The sequence below is a fragment of the Petaurus breviceps genome, unplaced genomic scaffold, assembly GCF_028583685.1.
Source record: "Petaurus breviceps papuanus isolate PSGF00001 unplaced genomic scaffold, PetGlider_PUasm1.0 98, whole genome shotgun sequence".
Taxonomy (NCBI): domain Eukaryota; kingdom Metazoa; phylum Chordata; class Mammalia; order Diprotodontia; family Petauridae; genus Petaurus; species Petaurus breviceps.
Genome location: NW_027187460.1, coordinates 32,746,207 through 32,765,160, shown reverse-complemented (window position 1 = coordinate 32,765,160; position 18,954 = coordinate 32,746,207). Strand labels below are relative to the sequence as shown.

At 38.3% G+C, this 18,954-nt stretch overlaps 1 long non-coding RNA gene across 1 annotated transcript in view; it reads right to left on the bottom strand.

The window, feature by feature from the left end:
• Window positions 1–969: 969 nt before the first annotated feature.
• LOC138155790 (uncharacterized) overlaps window positions 970–18,954 on the bottom strand; it is a 30,032-nt gene continuing 12,047 nt past the window's right edge. The window contains exon 3 of the long non-coding RNA XR_011166991.1: window positions 970–2,292. This is a non-coding gene — a long non-coding RNA (uncharacterized lncRNA). The remainder of the gene's footprint in view (window positions 2,293–18,954) is intronic.

The following is an 18,954-nucleotide window of genomic DNA, read 5'->3' as shown; positions in this document are numbered from 1 at the left end:
GGTCACACAGGTAGCAAAAAAAAGGAGTTAAGTTCTGAATCTAAGCTCCCTGACTCCAAACTCAGTGAACTTATCACTGAGTTACACTGTCACAATTCCCTGACCTGTATCTATAAACCCTCAAGAATTTTGGGAGACCTGAGTCAATTGAATTGTCATCATTCATGTAATGAAGAGGTTTCCTACTGCTCATTGCTCTAATTACGCCTTGGGAAACAGGTTTGGAACTTTGAGAAGACCTGATGAGAGCCTTAGTAGGGACTAGAGTTCATCTTTGGCAACTAATGTCCCCTTTCCCATGATTCTCACTTTTAGAGTACCATTTGCCTTCATTAGAATCCATGGGTTACCCATGATTCCACAATGTGATGCTCCACTTAACCCTTCTCTTCTACAGTAGCCTTATATTCATCAGATACTTTCTGACTGACCCCTCTCTCCTATCATTTTTCTCCATCCTTGTATTCTCTCCCCTCAGGGTATTTTAAGTGAGTAGATAAGAAATGGATATAAACTAGGCATCAGACCAGCTAGGAATATAGCTGACTTGATACCTCACGTTAGTGAAATTGTATATGTATACTTGAACCAGCTCAAACCAGCTCTCAAGAGTCAACAGAAAAGGCAGCTAGGTGGTAAAGTGGATAGAGTATCAGTCCTGGAGTGCAGGAGGACCTGAGTTCAAATTCAGCACCAGACACTTACCAGGCATGTGACACTAGGCAAGTCACTTAACCCCAATTGCATAAAAAAAGTCAATGGTTTCAGTACACATATTTATACCTTAGAAACTGGCAAATATTACAAATTAGAGCTTGATATATTGATTTATTGATTGCCTAGACTTATGAAAGTGACAGAAAAAAAAACAACTTTTAATAATGCTGATGGAACTTAAAGTATATGTTCTGTGTACATGTCCCCCCCCCCCTTCAAAGAGCTATCTATTAAACATCTAGCACATACCCCTGGGCTGTCCCCACCCAACCTCCTCTGACACAAAGGAAACCTCCTGATGTGTTGGAAGGCTCACTTGCTAACTCATTGTGTGACTTTGGTGAAGTGCTAAACTAGGCATCACAAAGCCTGATTGCAAACTGAGGCTCTGGTACTACCTGTGTGACCTTGTTCAAATAGCTTAGTATCTCTGGGCCTCAGTTTCTTCATCTGTAAATTAAAAAAGTTAAATAAAAGAAACTCTTATGTCCCTTTTAGATGTATGATACTTTGATTCTATCACTCATCTCTGTAAAAAAGTGATTGGTCTAAGAGGATTACTAATGTCGTTTTGTGAAGCTCCCAGATTCTGTGATTCTGTGATTGAGATAATAGTATCCTGAAAAAAAGTTCTCTGAGTTCTTCAGAGCTGACAACACTAGGGAATGAACTAGAATGTGCTGTCATAACACTAAGGAATGATGGGACGAGGAATAACGGGCAAAAAGGCCTTGACAGTAGTCAAGAGGTGGGGAGGGAGCAGAGCAGGACCTGAAGAGGACCTGACATTGTATCTAGATTTAAAGCTGGAAGAGTCATTTTTAACCCTTTCATTTGTTGATAAGGACACAGAAGTCCATAAAATAAAAAGACTTATCCTGTACCCAGAAAACAGAAGAGGTAGAAATTGAACCTCTGTTCTGTGACTCCAAATTCAGAATTTTTCCTGCTGTACTACCATAACCCTAACAAAGTGTTGTTTGGCCATTTCACTGTCACATCCAACTCTTCTTAACCCTGTTTGGGGTTTTCTTAGCAATGATACTGGAGTAGCTTGCCATTTCTTTCTTTAGCTCATTTCATAGATTAGGAAACTGAGGCAAATATAATACCCCCAAATACAAACTATCAACTAATCAAACTAATATAAACTAACCCTAAAAGCAGATCTCCTCAAAAGTAAAAATATAAAACAATAGCCACAATGATAATAGTGTTTCATTGGTATCTTTTGTTTTGTACCATAAACATTTCTGGATATACTTTAGCTCCAGACAGAGCATTGCCTTTATCAAAAGAGTTAAATCAAGTAACATAGAGGCTATTTGACAGCATATGCAACATTCTACACCCATAGACTCTACAATGACAGGAGAAGGAGTATTTCCACATTCTTTCCTGTGGCCATGAATGTGAATCACAATTATGTAGTATCTGTTTTCATTTCAGCAGGCAGCTAGATGACATGGTGAATGTAGTACTGTGCTTAGAGCCAGGAAAACTGAAGTTCAAATCTTGCCTCTGAAATTTGCTGTCTGGGACCCACTCAACCATTTTCATCCTCGGTTTCCTCATCTGTAAAATGTGGATAAAAATAGAATTCACTTTGCAGGGTTTTCTTTTTGTGAAGCCTTAAAATCTGTATAAATACCAGCTATAACTTTTAGGGTTTTTTTTCCCATTGCTGTAAATTCATATATGATCAACGTGGCTCTACTTACTTCACTCAGATTGAGTTCATACAAATCTTAAATTTCTCTGCATTTCTGGGATCAGATAAGCACATTTTCACCTTATCTTGCCTAGAATCAAGTATCCACATCACTCTGACAATTTCTATCATGCTGCTTACCAGTCCAGATGTCTTCCTTCTAATACTCCTCAAACCCTGGTCTTGGTCCCTAGGACTCTGAGCTCTGATAGGTGAGCTTTATCTTGACTGAAACCAGGTTGTAACATCATTTTCGAGTCATTTCCAAACTATGTGATTGTGTATTTATCTTATCCTCTTTCTTTCTCCTTTCTGGTTCCCTTTATTCTGTTTTCTACTATGAGAATGTAAACTCCTTGAGGGTAGGAACTGATTTACTTATATTTGTACTCTCAGAACTTAGGACAGGGCCTAGCATGTAGTAAGTACTTAATAAATGCTTTATAATTATTCGTTCTTCATTCCTTACAACATGATAATGTTTTATTTCATTCATACCACACACTATGTTTGACCTTTCCCCATTAATTAAGTTTCTCCAGTTCAAGAAAATACCATTTCAGATGAGTCACTCAGAAATGTAGGGACACTTAAAATGGCAAACTGATTTGGGAAGTTGGGATTTACCTGGTTTAATAACAATATAAAGCACATGCACATATACATATAAAGAAATAGATTGCTTTATTTCTCTCCTCCTTTTACTGATTAATAAAGTGCTTTAAAAACTTTAAAGTGCTATATTGCTTTTGCTATATTATACAGATATACTCCAGCTACTGTTATAGTATATCTATAGCTGTTATTTTAGCATATCTATTGATAGACCTCTATCTATAATTTCTTTGATCCCCAAAACAATCCTGTGATTTAGTCATCTTTATTTTAAGGTTAAGGTAACTATTATCAAGAGGTTAAATGATGTGTTATGAACAATGCAGCAAGTAGTTATCTGAAGTAGGATTGAACTCAGTTTTTCTTGACTCTAGTTCAACTGCTCTATCCACTGAACCACCTGGCCTTTAGAGGAGGAGCTTAATCCATATGGACCTCTTCTATTGTTATGATTGTCTAAACCCTACTACTCTATGAATCCCACCATTCTCATCTCTTCATTTCCACATCCACTCTTAGAGTCCTCTTATAATGAGTCCCAAAGATGAGTTTCCATCACTCTATACAGTAACCCTGGTGCAATCTGCCTGCAAGTGGGAAACAGATCTGACATCATGGGAAAAAGTACAAACTTTTCTTTTAGAAAGAAAACCTTGGGATTCCCCTCTTATCATCCAGCCTTAACAGTCCTTGAACATAGCATGGTGTAAGGGGGAAATGCTGAAATTCCAATGAGAAGGCTTGGGTTCACATATCAGGTCTACCCCTTACTACTCACAAGACTTTGTGCTAATCACTTTACCTTTCCCAAACTTATTTCTATCTCATCTGTAAAATGAAAGAGTTAGAACACTGATTTAGAGCTGTGAAGGGACCTTAGACCTCAGAGGCCATCCAGTCCATCAGCTCCATTTTATAAGCATAGAGAAGTCAGATTTACCTAATGTTGCATAATTTGCCAGAAATGTTTTCTAAGATTTCTTACAATTCTAAATCTATTGTGCCACTATCCTCTACAGCCTCAAAAAAATACAGGAGGGAAGGAGGAGTGAAGGACTCAATAAATGATATTCCCACATGTAAGGTAATTCCCTACATCTGAAGTGCTTTCACAAGGAATGGATTGATGTGAACAAGCAGGAGGAATCTGCTTCTCCTCTCCTGAGACATCAGCACCATAGCTGTTCTGATAGGCTCCTCTTGCATGTCTAGGAAATAAAATCAATGAGGGTTAAGCTCTGACAGACCATTGCCAGCTTTTATATAAAGTCAGATCTAGGGGAAAAGTTAGGCCTCTATTTGGATTAATATAGAATATGGAGTAAGAAGCAGCAAAAAAGATGACATAGGAGAGTAGCTAGGTAGCAGAGTAGAGAGACAAACTAGCCATCTAGAATGAATCCTGTCTTAACTGTACTAGCTATGTGGCCTTAGGCAGTCACTGAACCTCTACCCCTGTTTCATCATGTGTAAAATGGGAATGTTAATAGCATATACCTCATGAAGTCCTTTTGAGAGTCAAGTTAAATAAAAGATGTGAAATGCTTTGTGAATCTTATCTTAATGTTCTTACTCTTACAGTAGACAGACAATAAGTCTTGGAATCAGGAACACTTGGCTCAATCAGCTAGTCAATAAGCATTTATTAAATATTATGTGACAGGCATGATGCTAAGTTTTAGGGATTCAAAGAAAGGCAAAATAAAGACCTATACCTTCAAGAAATTCACATTTATAATAGAGGGAACAATATGTAAATAACTATGCATATATGAGACTTATAAATGGAAATTCATCTCAATAGAAAGGTCCTGAGGGTGGTTGGGATGGGGAGGAAAGTACAAAAAGAACCTTTTGCAGAAATTGGGATTTCAGCTCAGTCTTGAAAAAGACAAAATAAGCCAGAAGGTAGAGGTGAGCAGTGAGAAATTGATGCATGGGGGGATATTGATGGAAGATATGGAATTGGGAAATGTATAAGGAACAGCAAATACACAAGTGAATCTAGGTATGTTGAAGTAAATAAAGGTTAAGAAGACTGGAAAGGTAGGAAGGGTCCAAGTTATTACTGAAGGACCTTAAGTACCAAACAAAACATTTTATATTTGTTTGTGGAGGCAATAGGAAACCACTGGAGTTTATTGGTGTGTATGGTTGGGCTAGGGAGAGGTAACACATTTCGACTTGAACTTCTCAAAAATGTCTTTGACAGGTGAGTAGATGATGATTGGAATGGGGGACAGACTTGTTGCAGGAAGACCGATGGGCAGTTGGAGATGCTAGACTAAATCCAAGGAGGGAGATTAGGGCTGTTTGTATAAATCTGGGATTCATCTTCAGAGAGTTGAGCATTGAAGCTATTGGGACTGATGAAAAAACCAAGAGAGACAGTAAAAAATGAGAAAAGAAGGGATCCCGAGACTGACACTTCCTAATGAGGTGGGAGAGAGAACATGAACAGAGATAAGTAAGCATAAACTATATGTCATGTAATACTGGATAAGAACTGGTGAAATCAGGAAAGGGCTCTTGTAGAAAGTGGCCCTTATGTTGAGCCTTGAAGAGAAGCAGAGGTTCTAAGAAATAGAAGGGACCAAGGGGTGACCGAAAGAGGATTGGTGGGGGGGCAATCTGGCAAAGGGACAGGATGGGAAAATGGAATGATATGTATGGGGAATAATAAGTGGGCTAGTTTGCACGGAAACCCTAGACCTAAAGTGTCTCTCCTCTCCAAAAAAACAAAAGGATTTAGCAAAGACAGCAAAAACTTAGTTCTCCATTTTGTTTTCACTGAGTCTATGTGCCAGAACATCTGGATATTCAGAAGGATTTGGGTAAGTGGTATTGTGTCCAAAGATCACTTAAATAATTGATGTCTCGATTTTCTCTGGCAAGACACAAACTGAGATTTTGTTATGGAGAATGCTAAGTCAATTTTTGTGTTTTATAATAATTTTTAAAAGGCAATATTATCATATAAACAGTAATGAGTTCAAGAAGATGTCTTTATAATTTTAAATTGGATTGGTTTAGTGTGTTGCAAAGCTCTCCCCAGAAGAGCCAGAAACCATGCGGGGTTCTTGGCTTGGCTCTGTGTCACCTGGGGCAAGTCACTTTCCCTGAGTTACCTCCTGTATTAAATGAGGATTTTGGATCAGATTATTTTTGTTTCTTTCTAGCTCTGACAGCCCATGACTCAATATCCAAAAGAAATGACACTGATGCTCTGGCAAAAGGAACATATTTTTGGCTACTTGGAGAGATATGTTACTTAGGCAAAACTCTTTAGGTAATGCCTTCATTCCCCCCTGCTTCTTTCAATCATTACATTTCAAAAAGCAACTTATAGAAAAAGCAAACACTGGCAAGAAAGGGAGAAAAAAAAAGCAAAAACCCTGTCAGCTTCAAAATTCCTGGAAAGAAAAATCAACATTTCCGCTAGGATTTATGTGCATTGTGAGATAATTACTGTACAGCTTTCAATGAAATTAACTATCATACAGATGTGTCCTTTCAGTATGGCAGCCAGATGTAACTTCTCAGTTTGACTTGGGCTTTCTCCTCCCTTCCCTCCTTTTACTCTTTTGAAAGGACTAGAGGAATAAGAGCGATAGACTTCTGCTAACAGTCTCGAATTCAACCTCACCTGATAACAGCTAATGTTGTCCTGAAATCACAGATTTAAAAGGAGGAAGATTGACCTCCTGGGTCATCTAGTCAGGTTCCCACATTTCAAAGGGGAGATAACTAAGGTTGTGAAACTTGCCTAGGGTCACTCACACAGGGCATGGGAGAGAGAGCTGGTATTTGAACCCAGGTGCTCTGATTTCAAAAGGAGCACATGCTCCACTTTACCACACTCCTATTATATTGCTTGTTGTTGTTGTTACAGTCATTTTTGACTCTTGGTAACCTCATTTGGAGTTTTGTTGGTGAAGATACTGGAGTGGTTTGTCATTTCCTTTTCCAGCTCATTTTTACGGTTGAAGAAACTGAGGCAACAAGATTAAGTGCCTTGCCCAGAGTCACACAGTTGGTAAGTCTCTGAAGCTAGATTTGAACTCTGGAAGATGAGTCTTTCTGACTCTAGACCTGGCACTCTATCCACTGTGCGACCCAGGTGCCCACCGGATAGCAGAGGGCCTCTACTGCCAAGCTAAGCAGTTCGCATTTTATCCTAGAGCTGTCATGGCCCATCTGATAAAGAGATAGACCTAGAATGAAAAAAAACTACAGATTTGAATCTAGTCTGTAACACCTACTAGCTATGTGACAATGGTCTGAGCCCATTTCATTACTTATAAAATGAGGAAAGCAATATCTTTGTTGCTCATCTCAAGCAGCAGCAGAGTGAACAGAGAACTGGCTTTAGCATCATGAACACCAGGTTTCTCATCCTGACTCTGACAAATACTATATACATGACCATTAACAAGTCACAAACCTGAGACTACCTTTAAAGTTATAAGTTACAGAACAGTTGCCAATATGAATTAGGAATACAGACAATTTTTATACCAGGAGTACCTTACAGAAATGAAATCACAGCTACAGACCAAAACCAAACAAATACAAAATAAGAAAAAACAAAGCACCTGTCTCAGAGGATCATTGTGAGGCTCATATGAAATAAAGTTTATAATTTTTTACAAATTAGAGCTTTTAAAAATGAAGTACCAAGTACATGTCAGCTATCTTAAAAAAAATAAACATTGATAAAGCAAAGTGGAAGCAAAATTAACCCAGTCCAAAAAGTTTTATCATATTTATAGATATTAGGAAGAATGGAGTAGTAGAAAAATCCATGGAGATAGAGTGACACAGGGGAAATCAATTGAAATTTAGGAGTCAGAGAACCTGGAATTGCATCCTGACTCTTGATATCATAAACCACTTATGTGCTCTGTAACACTGGGCATAATCTCTCTGGGCCTCAGTTTTCTCATTTGTCAAACACTATTAGTTAATGATCATTAACTAATTAACTACTAACCTAGTTAAGTAGTTAACCTTTGAAGTGATTTCCAGCTTTAAATCTATGATCACCAAAGTCCAGTAAGATAAGAGTATGGATGGAGAAAGAATGGAATATAATAGGTGAAGGCAGGTAAATGAGTTTCCCTTGCATTTCTATAATGCCAATCAATGAAGATATTATGATAAACTAGGGCAAAAATGATGAGTGACATGTTGCTGGACACTCTAATCTACCTATCAGATGATAAACAAGAGAGTGCCAAGAAAACCCCTGGTATCTCCAGCTGCAATGAAACCAATGTCCAAATCAAGATAGCAAATGGGCGACTCTCTTGGAAGCTTAATGGATGAGGTTATATCTGAGAGGAGTCTTATGGGAAGAGAGGGATCTTAATGCGATACCATCATCATCCCAGCTTCTATCCTGTCTTTTCTTTCATTTACAAAATTTATTTGTTCAACTAACATTTATTTTTTCCCTTGTCCATTGCCTTCCTCCTATCTCCATTAGTAAAAAACAAACAAAAGAAAAAAAAACAACCTTGCAGTCAACAAGCATTTATTAAACATTACTTTCTACCAGGCAGTGCATTAGGCACCTGTGATGGTGATGTAATTTGAATTTGAAGACCCCTTTTTGTATTGGCAAGCAAGTAGGTACTTAGCACTTAATAATCAAATTAATCTGTGAAAGAAACAGAAGGTATGAACCCCTGTTTCTCACATAACAGGAAGGGGTTGGCTGAAACAGGAAGTAGCTAATGCTGTGTGTATATAAGGAAAAGCCCCAGAGAGGAAGAATCAGAAGTTCTTGGGACCAGCATCTAGAGGCAGAGCAGCTACAGAAGAGAAATGAGAATTGAGAACTGAGTCAGAATTTCCTGAGAATTTGTGGTGGCAGAGCTTCTTCTGAAGAGGAGCCCAAGAGCCCAGGAGGCCAGGAAGCCAGGAGCCCAGGAGCCCAGGAGGCTGAAGTGAAGCCCAGGAGACCAGGAACCACCCCTCACCCTGCCCCAGGCTAGATAAGGTGATTCAGATTTTTTGAACTACCTGCAGAAAATTGAGGAAGCATGACCAGGATGCTAAGACTTGGTATGTTTGTGGCTTGGTTGAGCCTTGAATTCCAGGGAACAGAAATTTTGAAGCTTTTTAGATAGACTGGACACTGTGAGCTCCAATACGGAAGTGATCAGAGAACTGGACAAGGACCTGGGAGCTGTCTACCTCTGAATCCAGGTGATTGTTTGGTGGATTCACGTAGGAGCTGGGACCATGGAAGGGGAACCAGGGAATCTGAGAGACCACCCTGAGTAAAGCTGAAAGAAGACGTGGATACTTTGTACTAACTGAGGGATTGTAAATTTACTAGTGATCTGGGGGTGGAGAGTTTGTGTATTTTCTAATGATTGTAATTAGTGATTAATGATATGTAGTAATCGATTGTTGAATAAATGACTGATTGAGTTAACTTAGTGTGCCCCATGAGTAGAAGACTTTGGCTATTGTACTTTGAGATGATTGTTTTTTGTTCAAAACTTTGTGGCCACTATGGTGGAAACTATGTGGCCATTTTAATGATAAGCTGTTGTGAATACTATATTGTGATTTTTCTGTGATGAGATGTAATATTGTGAATACTGTACCTTGATTTTCTGTGAATGTTTTGCTTTGATTTGTTATGGAATAAAGTGTTCACTATACTTTGTAATCAGAACCTTAAAAGCTGTTCACAGTAGCATTCTTCTGGAAAGCTGCTTGTGTATGGTGTTTGCAATAAAATGTTAAACACAGTGCCTTAAATTATAATGAGGAAAATAAAATGCAAAGAAACTAAGGACAAGATATAGAATGATATAGAAGAATATATAGCGTAATGTATAGATATATAGAATATACATATACACACAGGATATATAAGATATGTAAAATAATATGCAGACAGATAGAATATATGGATATACAGAATAATATAGAAGAAGATAATCACAGAGGGAAGCCATTAGCACTAAAGGGGGTCAAGGAAGGTTTTTTAAAAGTGTGTAGGATTTTAGTTGGGACTTGAAGGAAACCAGGAAGCCAAGAGACAGAAAGGAAGAGGGTTAAGAATTTCAAATGTGGGAGATAGCCAGAGAAAATTAGTGGAGTCAGGAGACAAGATAACTTGTATGTGATAGAAGAAGGAGGCTAGCAACATTTCAATTTGACAGTTGATTGAAGGAACACTGATGTGGGTAGAGACTAGAGGCAGTGAAAGCCACCAGTAGGCTATTGCAATATGTAAGGTGATGAGGGTCTAGGCTGGGGTGGTGGCAATGTCAGAGAGAAGGAGGTATATAAAAAAAAAAACTTGTAACAAATATGCATTGCTAAGCAAAACAAATTCCCATATTTGGTTATGTCCAACATGTTTGTCTCATTCTGTGTTGAATCTATCATGGCTCTGACATGAAGTGGTTAGCAGATTTCATTAGCCCTCTGGCATTGGGCTAGGTCATTGCATTGATCAGAAGTCTAAAGTTTTCCAGAGTTGTTTATCTTTCAAATGTTGCTGTTATTATGTAAATTGTTATCCTTGTTCTGCTCACTTCATTCTTCCTCAGTTTATAAAAGTCTCCTCAAGTTTCTCTGAAACCATACTTTTTGTCACTTATAGCACAAAAGTATCCTTTTACATTCATAGATCATAACCTTTCTTATTGACCTTGCCTCATCAGGCCCCCTGACTTGGACCTATAATTGAACAAGTAACTAGCAGGGCGATAATTATCAGCATAAGCTTCATGTGTACTCTACTGTTGTGCTTTCTTTGCCTTCCTTTCCACTCATTCTCCTGGATATTGATCTTGTTTACCATTCATCAGGAACATCCAAATATGTGTCCAGACTATCGTGCTTTGGACTTACCCTGAGCAGTATGACCACATCCTCCTATTGGATGTAGAGAATCTGGTTGGTTGGTCAGTCAGTAAATAAACATTTATTAGGCACCTATTATGTGATAGGAACTATGCAAATTACTGGCAATCACCTATTAGTCATCATTTCAGTTCTGAAAAAGAATACAGTCCTGCAGGGACAAATGAAGGTATATCATTGGTTAGAAGTTAGTGAATCAGAGCAGGAAAGTAAAGTAAAGATCATTTAGTTAAGAAAAAAAAAGGAAGCTCATAAAATGATAGAGCTAAAGCTAGAAGCAGTCTTTAGGTCTTTAATCTTTTTCTTTCTTCCCCCCCCTTTTTTTAAAACCAAGACAACCAGCTCATGATTATTTATTTCTGAATAAACTCTCCTTCTGGTCTCTAGATCTACTTCAAATCTAGGAAGATTACTCTCCTTAGGGTGGGACAGAAGGATAGTTCTTGTGAAGAACATCAGCAGTGAGGAAATGTCATTAAGGGAACACACTAGTCTGTATAAAATGGTTGAGGATTGGAGAACATGTGTATAAAGGACCATATTCTCTACAACACCCATTGTACAGTCTGTCCATAGACCTAAGTGGCCACAACAACCTCATTTCTTAGATGAGGAAACTTAATCCAAGAGAGGTTAAAGGACTTGACAAATGTCACCCAGATAATGATAAATACAGGAACTGAGATAGCAATTCAGGTTTCCATTCCATGGCTATCCAGAGATATACTACACCAGGGAACTATCTCCCAAATAAGCTGCCACATAGGGCATTTGTCAGTTAGAATAATTGAATCAGAACACTTTCCTCCTAAAAATGGACAGAAATCAGAGCCTAAAGGAAAAGAAGTATTTTAATTTGGAAACAGAGAGAAGTATTATTTAGGGCATTGATGTCAAACTCAAATAGAAAAGAAGGCAACTGGTAGCATATTGACTTAGAAAATAACTTTAACATCTATGTTCCATTATATTTTTATTTGCTTAGTTAAATGTTTCCCAATTATAGTTAAATATGTTTTGGGCTGCAATTGAAAGTCTTGCAACTTCAGTTGTCTTGTACATGGTTGATATTTCTGATTGAGAGAACATCCTGGAGGATACAAAGGTTACAAGGTAGGCAGACTTTAATGTGTAAGACTTAGGATCATAAGACCCTGGATTTAAATTTGGAAGAAACCTCAGAGTCTATCAAGCTCAATATTTTCATTTTACAGATGAGGAATTTGAGGCATATGGAAGTTAAATTACTTTCTCAGAGTTATATCTCTAGTATCTGAAGTGGCATTTGAAGCTAATTCCAAGTCTCGCACTTTATTTGGTATAGCAACAAGTAGTAAAGTGGCAGTTCTATGGAGCAGTGAATAGAGGCGGGGCTAGAGTCCGGATGAGTCATTTTCCTGAGTTCAAAACCAGTCTCAGACACTTCTACCTGTGTGACTCTGAGCAAGTTACTTGACCCTGCTTGCCTCAGTTTCCTTATGTATAAAATGATATAGAGAAGGAAATGGCAAACTACTTCAGTATCTGCCAAGAAAACCCCCAAAAGGAGTCATGAAGAGCTGGACGTGACTAAAAGTGACTGAAAACCTGTAGCAATAACAATGGCAGTAAAAAGAAAAGGGTGTATTTTGATCCCAAGGCAGAAGATATTTGCTCACTGCTCTGCTTTATCCTGACAACTGGAAGTAAGCAGCCTGTCCTCCTAGAAAGCTAACAGCAGTCAAAAGGAGGCCAGAAGTGTGTAGATTGATGCTGTAGTGTATAACATATTGTTGTGATGAAATTAGCACAGAGATGCTTTTGTTACTTTGCAGAGAAGTGAACATTTGACCTTGAGAAGAGTATGACACATACTAAAACCAAAAGACAATGTGCTACGCTTTAAAAAACAGTAGATTTGGAAATCAGAATCTAGGTTCAAATCCTGTTCTTGCTGCCTACTACCTGTGTGACCACCTATGTTACTTTGCCTGTCTGGTCCTAAGTTTTCTTACCTGTTGAACAAAAGGTTTGGACTAAATGGTTTTTAAGATAATTTCCATTTCTCTATGCTGTGGGGGAAAATGAAGGTTCCCAAAACAAATATATTTTTATCTGTTTTCTGCAAAGAGAGAAATTATGTTTAATAGAGATCCTAGAAGCGATGGAAACTTCAACAGGATTTCAAGAGGAACCCAGTCACTTGAAATGTATGGAAAATAAAGTCTATTTTTAAAAGCAATAAATTTGTTATATTTTCTCCATAAAAAGGAAAAAAGTGAATGCCCTCCATATTAATAAATCAGAAGATCCCTTTAAAGTTATAACTGTTCTCAAGGCAATTAAGTCAGACGGGGTATTCCATGAAGACTGAGCTTTGAATCCTAATTTAAATGTAGAATAACTGTCCACTCTAGAGTGATTTGTTCTCTCAGAGAACTCCAGATCTTATTCCGTAATTGAGATGGGGAACGTGCCATTTACTTAGGGGCTCTGATCCCAGTGCCATAGCGATATTCACTGGTCTAGAGAGAGAGGAGTCATGGAGTTCCATGTAAAATTCATCTAGGTAACCACCTCACCTGTGGAAGCATTGTTTTTTCACAGCTCTAAATGTGAACACTATCTACAGTTAGCACATCCCGACATTCTAGATCCGTAGACTCATAGAACTTAGAGGTCATTTAGTCTAACCCTTTCATTGTGCAGAAGATAAAACACAGAGATAAAAGAGGTAGGGTGGCTGCATTAAATCACATGGCTAATTAGTGTCTTCCCAACACAAAAGAGAAAAATTAAGCTATGTTATAAAATCCTTTAAAATTAGGAAATCCAAAAAAGAATAGTACATACTGATCATGTATAAAGGTGAAAGGGAAATAAGGATACTTTCTCTTAAAATCCCTCTGACCATTCAGAACTGAAAAAATACTAAATATTGACCTATATACATTTGCATTATTTTTTTGGAGAGGGATCCTTTCCATTGTAATATTTGGAACAGATGGTGACTTGAACCTTCTTCAGACAATGTTGAATGGAAAAATGACATATATATCAGACAAACATGAAAAGGTACTCTTTTGTAAAAAATAAAATAGACAGGGGCAGAGCCAAGATGGCAGAGTAGAAGCACGACCTTCCCGTGGCTCCGGCTTCCACCCTACCCAATCCATGTAAAAAGGGGACTCTAAACAAACTTTGGAGCTGCAGAACCCACAAAATGACACAGAGAAGCTAACCTCCCACTGAGGACAGCCCGGCAGGCAGGCCGGCAGGAATCAGCCAGCACAGTGCTCTGGGAGCCGAGCCCATCACCACGCCAAGGCTTTAGCCCCAGGGTGGGTGTGACCAGCCTCCAGCCACAGGGACTCCAGATCAGTAGCAGCTGTGGCCTTTTCCAGATTTATCAATACATAGATGCAAAGGACAAAGTGAGAGGTCAGTGCAGTCTGGACTTTGGGACCCAGTAAGTGGGAGTGCGTGGCTTTTTCCCCCAGGGCAAGAAACTGCTGAGACGCCAGCACAGCCTGCCAGTGCCACATGGCGGCTTCAGCTCCTGGCCTGCAGAGTGTAGGGGGACCAAGCACCAGTCTGAGGGGTAATCGCTCTTGCTTTAACCTGCTTGGATCTGGATTGAAGTCTAGAGTGGAGGTCCTGGGGTGTGTATCCAGCTTGCCAGAGCATGTGGAGACCCCAGAGAGGGCACCCATCTAATACCTCTGGCAGCTGAGAAAACCCCAGCGTTTGGGAGGAAAACTCCTCTGTCTGGTGTCAGAGTCCTACTGTGGCAAAAAGCCCAAAAGTCAAATAATTGAGTAGCTAAATGAGCAGGTAAAGGAAACAAAGCAGACAGAAGATTCCAACATTACACTCCTATTTTGGGGACAAGAAGGAGCAAGGCATGGAACAGGAGGAAAACAGTGAAGTCAGAACTCCTGCACCAAAAGCTTCAAAGGAAAATATAAGCTGGTTACAGGCCATAGAGGACCTTAAGAAGCAGATAAGAGAAGTGGAGGAAAAATTGGGAAGAGAAATGAAAACAATGCAAGAAAATTATGAAATGAGAATCAACAGCATGACTGAAGAAAATAATACCTTAAAAAACAGACTGACTCAAATGGCAAAGGAGGCTCAAAAAGGCAATGAGGAGAAGAATTCCTTAAAAAGTAGAATTTTCCAGATGGAAAAAGAATCTCAAAAGCTGACTGAGGAGAATCATTCCTTCAGAATTAGATTGGAGCAAATGGAAGCTAATGACTTTATGAGAAATCAAGATGCTGTTAAACAGATTCAAACAAATGAAAGAATAGAAGGCAATGTGAAATATCTCACTGGAAAAAACACTGACCTGGAAAATAGATCCAGGAGAGATAATTTAAAAATTATTGAACTACCTGAAAGCCATGACCAAAGTAAGAACCTAGAAACCATCCTCCAAGAAATCCTCAAGGAAAACTGCCCTGATGTTTTAGAACGAGAAGGCAAAATAGAGGCTGAAAGAATCCACCAATCACCTTCTGAAAAAGATCCCAAAAAGAAAACTCCTAGGAATATTATAGCCAGGTTCCAGAATTCCCAGATTAAGGAGAGAATATTACAAGCAGCCAGGAAGAAACAATTTGAACATTGTGGAAACATAATCAGGATAACCCAGGATCTGGCAGCTTCTACACTGAGGGATCAAGGGCTTGGAATGTGATATTCCAGAGGTCAAGGGAGCTGGGATTAAAACCAAGAGTCACCTACCCAGCAAAACTGAGTATCATGTTTCAGGGGAAAATATGGTCATTCAGTGGAATAGAGGACTTTCAAGCATTCTTGCTGAAAAACCCAGAGTTGAATAGAAAATTTGACATTCAGATACAAGAAGCAAGAGAAGCATGAGAAGGTAAACAGGTAAAAGAAATCATAAGGAACTTATCAAAGTTGAACTATTAAAATTCCTACATGGAAAAACAATAATTGTAACTTATGAAACTTTTCTCAGTAGTTGAAGGGATTAGAAATGTATGTGTGTATATATATATATATATATATATATATATATATAATATATATATGTCTTTATATGAGGGTATGCGGGCCTATGAATACATATGTGAATGTGTGTATATACATTTACAGGTATACATAGATAGAGAGCACGGGACCAATTTAACAGGAAGGGATGATACTTAAAAGGTGAAATTAAGAGGTGAGAGGAATATAATGAGAGGAGATGGGGAGAGACAGATTGAGGCAAACTATCTCATACAGAAGAGGCAAGGGAAAATGGTTACAATGGATGGGAAGAATAGGAAGGCAATAGGGAATGGGTCAACCTTATTCTTATTGAATCTGGCTCGAGGAGAGATGTAAATATACACTAAATAGGGGATCTCACCCTCCAGGAGAATAGGGGGGGAAGGGGATGAGAGGGGGGATGATGGAAGGGAGGGCAGGCTGGGGGGGAGGGAATTTGGAAGCACCCACTTTTGAAAAGGGACAGGATCAAAGTAGAGAATAGAACAAGTGGGAAGTGGGATAGGAGGGAGGGAAATATAGTCAGTCTTTTACAATATATCTACTATGTTATTGTTTTGCATTAGCTGCACATGTACAACCTATACTGAACTGCTTGTCTCCCCAGTGGGGGTGGCTGGCAGGGGGGGAAGGGAATGAATCTGGAATTGAAAGTTTTAAAATCAAATATTCAAATATAAAAAATATACACATTAAAATAGGGAGTGGTGATGAGAATCACTGTTTGGTTTTGGATAAAATTTGAGTAGATTAAAAAAGCAGTTATGTAGAAAGCCATAAAATAATTCCTTCAGCAAACATTAAATGCCTATTATATGATATGTAAAACACAACTTTCAATTCTGAACAATAAAAATGTTATGCTCACTCCCTACATATATATGGCTTCTTTGGACCAAGTTATTACTTCTTTGTAGAATATATCAATAATTCAATTGAGCTACTGGCAGGCATAGTAGATAGTAGTCTGATCCCAGAAATCCTAGATTCAAATTCTTCTTTGAAATTTTATGTGACTTATATAAAAGTCATCCTCACTTAACCTTACTCAGACTGTTTCCTTATTTCTAAAACAAGGCCAACAATCTCACCTACCTCACAATGAAGAGTGCTGTGAAACTCAAATGTTAATGTACATGAAATTAAGTGTTTAAATTTATAGGTCTATATAAGCAGTAGCCATTTATTTAAGTAAGGATCTTAGGGTTTTCTTGATGGAAATAAAACATATATTCAAAACAATAAGGAAACAATTTAATTCTGTTTATTACTGAATACTAAACTGTGTTTGGTACAAAGGAACAAGGGCTGAATTTCAATTCAGAAGCCCTAGATTAGAATCTTACCTCTGCCACTTATTGATCCTGACTGTGGGCAAGTCACTTAAACTCTGTGGGCCTTAGTTTTCTCTTTTGAACAAGGGTTTGGTCTAGAATCTAGATAAACTCTCAAGTTCCTTCTGGCTTTGTAACTTCTTATTTCTTAAGTGCCTGGATGTGTAGAGAACTCTGGTTACTGGAGGAGTCACATTGTTTAACTAAGACTAAATTCTTACTCCAATGGATCTAACCATAGATTTAGAGGTAGAGGCAACCTTGGAAGCCATCTAATCCACACACTCCCTATTTTAATGATGAATAAACTGAAGTTCACGGAAGGTAAATTATTTCTCTGATATTACACAAGTAACATAGTAAGAGAATAGAATACAGATGCAGATAAACGTAATTCAAATACATAATAAATGTATAGTGAAGCTTTGTGGTACAGTGGATACAATGTTCAATCTGAAGTCAGGCATAGTAATTTTCCTGAGTTCAAATCTGGCCTCAGACACTGAATAGCTGTGTGACCCTGGGCAAGTCACTTAACCCTGTTCTCCTTAGTTTCCTCACCTCTAAAATGAGCTGGAGAAAGAAATGGCAAACCACTGCAGTGTCTTTGACAAGAAAATCCCAAATAGGGTCACAAAGAGCCAGCCACAACTGAAATTACTCAACAACCAAACAAATAGCAAATAAATTCATTCAAGATGTACAAATTACATGTAAGGTCTGAATGGGGAGGGGGCAATGATTGCTGGAATCTGGGTGATCGGAGATGAAATTTAAGTTGTAGCTTCATGGGTTGGGTTGAGTGAGAATCAACATCAAAAGAAAATAAGAATCAATGTTATTGGAATTCAGGAAAGGGAGACATCAAGGACAGTTGAGGAAGGTATCTTCCAGAAGATTGGCCTGAAGCTAAGTCTTGAAAAAATGATTGCTGTTTGGACAGGCTAAGAAAAAAAAAAGTAACTAGTCTCTCCTGGACTGTGTTTAAAGGATCCCAGAATACAGAAAACCCTTTTTTTTTTTTCTTTCAGCCCAGGAGCTCTTTACTCTCTGGAATGGGGAAATGTGAACATATGCTAATCACAAGGTAAGTCTGCACAATAACACATCCCAAAGTGAGAAAGGCTTTGGGTAATCTCCTTAGAACAACTGAGGACACTGAAACAGCTCAGTGATTCAACAAACAACAAAATGAGCAAATATGGAGAGAAAGTGATTGTATGGAAGAGAATCTTCTAGACCAGGAAGTTGGGTACATAAGGGAAACAGGTTGGAGATCTGTCCATCAATCAGTACTTAGACCAATAATAATACTTTGCAGAAGAGGAGAGAAAGTCTAGTGAAAGAAACCATTTTGGTTATTATAATGAATGCTCAATTAGTTAACTTGGAGACTTCTCTAGTATAGCACAATTAAATAAAGATGTTGTAAGTCAGAATTTGCTTGGCTGTTACACTGACAGAAACTATTTATTTGTAATAACAGCTGATATTTTCTAGTCCTTTAAGGTCTTTAGGATAGACAGAGTGGTAAAGTGTAATAAGTGTGGGACCTAGAGTCACCAGAAGTATAGATTTGTATCTCTCCTAAGGCATTTATTATCTGTGTGACCGTGGCTAAGTCATAATGTCTGGGATCCTCAATTTACTCATCTGTAAAATGGGGATGATACTGTCATA